The sequence below is a fragment of the Aotus nancymaae genome, unplaced genomic scaffold (assembly GCF_030222135.1).
Source record: "Aotus nancymaae isolate 86718 unplaced genomic scaffold, 86718_ANA_hifiasm-v0.15.2.pri h1tg000041l, whole genome shotgun sequence".
Lineage (NCBI taxonomy): Eukaryota > Metazoa > Chordata > Mammalia > Primates > Aotidae > Aotus > Aotus nancymaae.
This window is the reverse complement of record NW_026988455.1, coordinates 36,825,219-36,828,425: the sequence shown is the minus strand read 5'-3', so window position 1 is coordinate 36,828,425 and position 3,207 is coordinate 36,825,219. Positions and strand designations below refer to the sequence as shown.

The window sequence follows — 3,207 nt, the reverse complement described above, 5'->3', positions numbered from 1 at the left end:
CCAGCTTTCACTACTGACACAGGTTAACATTACGGCAATAGGCAAAGGAATAATTTTTTTTTTTATCATTAGTAAGATGGAAGATGTTTATTGCATTCTATTTTTGGTGGGAAAAAAAATGTAACATACATTTGTTTAGCCCGACCTTGTGAAATACACAAAACACGTAACTGAGTAAGCAGGATTTTTCTATTCCTACTCCATTTCTGAGGACTAAATCATGAACTGCTCCCAATGTAATTAAATATTTCTTGCAATAGTTGGGCACCAAGTTTAAGATTTATTAATTTTCTCCTCTCAGTATAGGCAGCAATTCACCATTTTCTTTCAGTTCCTTCACAATACCCAGTCCTCCCACCAGCTCCCCTTTCATATACAGCTGAGGATATGTCGGTCGATTTGAGTACGCTTTTAATCCTTGCTGCACTTCTTCATCCTCCAATATATCGTATGTTTCGTATTCAACACTAGTACTACTTAGTATTTCCAGAATTTGTTTGCTGAATCCACATTTTGCTTCTTGTTTGTTTTCTTTCATAAAGAGCATCACAGAAGCTGTATTTGTCAGCACTTTGAGTCCTTTCCTTTAATTTGGGCGCTTTGGGACAAATTGTATCTAGTTCTTCAGATGCTTCTAGCTCCTGAATTATATTAAGTCCTCCTATGAGCGTTCCAGAAACGTAGAGCCTAGGATAGGTAGGTCAATTGGAAATGGCTTTGAGCCCCTGTCGAACCTCTTCATCTGAGAAGATATCAAAACTGCTAAACTGAATATTATGTTTGTTAAGAATTTCCACCATCTGCTTGCTGAAACCAATGCGTGGTTCTTGAGGAGTTCCTTTTATAAACAACATGCAGGGGGCAGCATGAGTCAATTTCTTTAGGAGAAGGTTGAGATCTTCTTTAAGATGTTCATTAGCGCTGGGTGGGAAGGAGCCATTACAGGCAAGCAGCTGAACTTTTTTGGTCAAGTCTGGAGCATGCGCACCACCTAATTGGTCGATTTTTTGAGAATTCTTGAAAACAGAAAAGTGGGAACAGAGCTAATTTCATATTTTTCAGATACTTCAGGAACACCTTCAGCTTCCAACTTCACAAATGAAACTCGAGGATGTTCTTTAGCTAACTCTGCCATAACTTCGTTCATCTGTACACACTGTGGAGCCCGTGGTGTCCAGAAATGGAGCACAAGGAGAGACTTGAATTTGAGGCACAGCAGCTCCTCAAACTGCCTGGCTGAGCCGACCTCCTCCACAGCCGCTGCAGCCGCCTCAGCCACTCCTGCTGCCATGCTCAGGAACAATATTTAAAAGACCCAGGTCCATTTTCACAGAGTAGATAACGAATGAATTTGGAACTGAGAGGCAATAAGTGGATAATAGGCACAGTAATTAATGTGGACTGGTGGACTTCAGGTAAGGCTGGATCTTGGGGTAGCCCAAAACGTTTATAATAAATTCTTTTTTCATCTCAAAAAAAGGAAAAAAAAATAGACAGGACCTGGGCCTTAAAGTCTTTCTGTTTCACAGAGCACTCTGAATAATATAAAACTGGATGATAGATAACTAAATCCCTTTTTGTGCCCTATTCAAAATGAAAAGGTCAGAAGTTTCATATTGGTGTCAAGACAAAGATGATTCATGCATCCCATCTCAGAAAACAGTAAAAATGAAATCGGCCATCCCATAACTAAAATCAACACAAATGTACTTGTTCTAGAACTTTCTTTCTTTCCTTTTTTTTTTTTTTTTTTTTTTTTGAGATGGAGTCTCACTCTGTCACCCAGGCTGGAGTGCAATGGCATGATCTCGGCTCACTGCAACCTCCCCCTCCCAGGTTTAAGCGATTCTCCTGCCTCAGCCTCCTGAGTAGCTGGGATTACAGGCCTGTGCCCCTGTGCCCAGCTAATTTTTGTATTTTTAGTAGAGACGGGGTTTCACCATCTTGGCCAGGCTGGTCTCGAACTCCGGACCTTGTGATCCACCCGCCTTGGCCTCCCAAAGTGCTAGGATTACAAGCGTGAGCCACCGCCCCCCGCTCTAGAACTCTCAATTTAAAAGGACGTTGAACCATCACAAAAGTTCATATGGAAAACATCACTCAAAGGCTAGTAAGGAATAGTATTTTAATTTAATTTTTTTTTCCAGACAAAATTTCTCTCTTGTTGCCCTGGCTGGAGTGCAATGGCACAATCTCATCTCACTGCAACCTCCGCCTCCCAGGTTCAAGCGATTCTCCTGCCTCAGCCTCCTGAGTAGCTGGGATTACAGGCACCTGCCACCACAGCCAGCTAATTTTTGTATTTTTAGTAGAGATAGGGTTTCACCATGTTGACCTGGCTGATCTTGAACTCCTGACCCGTGATCCACCTGCCTCGGCCTCCCAAAGTGTTAGGATTACAGGTGTGAGCCACTGCACCAGCCCTCATTTTTTTTTTTTTTAATAGGATTTCACTCTGTTGCCCAGGCTGGAGTGCAGTAGTGTGATCATGGCTCTTTGTAGCCTTGACCTCGGAGACTCAAGTGATCCTTCCACCTCAGCCTCCTCAGTAACTGGGAGTAAAGGTGCTTGCCACCATGTTTGACCAATTTTTTTTTTTTTTTTTTTTTTTTAGAATTGAGGTCTTGCTATGTTGCCTAGACTGGTCACGAACTCCTAAGCTGAAGCCGTCATCCTCCTTCCTTGGTCTCTCAGAGTGCTAGAATTACAGGCATGAGCCACTGCACCTGGTCAGCTAGCCCTCCTTTTTTGTTTGATACCAAGTCTTGCTCTGTGGCCCAGGCTAAAGTGCAGTAGCTCAGTCTCAGCTCACTGCAACCTCCGCCTCCCAGGCTTAAGCGATTCTTATCCCTCAGCCTCCTGAGTAGCTGGGAATACAGGTGCACGCCACCACACTCAGCTAATTTTTGTATTTTTAGTAGAGATAGGGTTTCACCATGTTGGCCTCGAACTCCTAACCTCAAGAAATCGGCCCTCCTTGGCCTCCCAAAATGCTCAGATTATGGACATGAGCCACTGCACCTGGCCTCATCTCTTAAAGTAACACGCACACACATACACAGGAAAAAGAATGAAAGAATATATATTGAAGTAGTTCAATTTGGGTAGTGAAGTTACAGATGACTTTTACTTTCTCATATCTAAATTTTCTAAAATGACCATCCATTACAGAGGAAGGAAAGTAAATGAATATGTTAAAATGTCTTG

At 42.5% G+C, this 3,207-nt stretch overlaps 1 pseudogene; it reads right to left on the bottom strand.

The window, feature by feature from the left end:
- Positions 1 to 283: 283 nt before the first annotated feature.
- LOC105732462 (glutaredoxin-3-like) lies at positions 284 to 1,291 on the bottom strand (annotated as a pseudogene).
- Between the last annotated feature and the right edge of the window lie 1,916 nt (positions 1,292 to 3,207).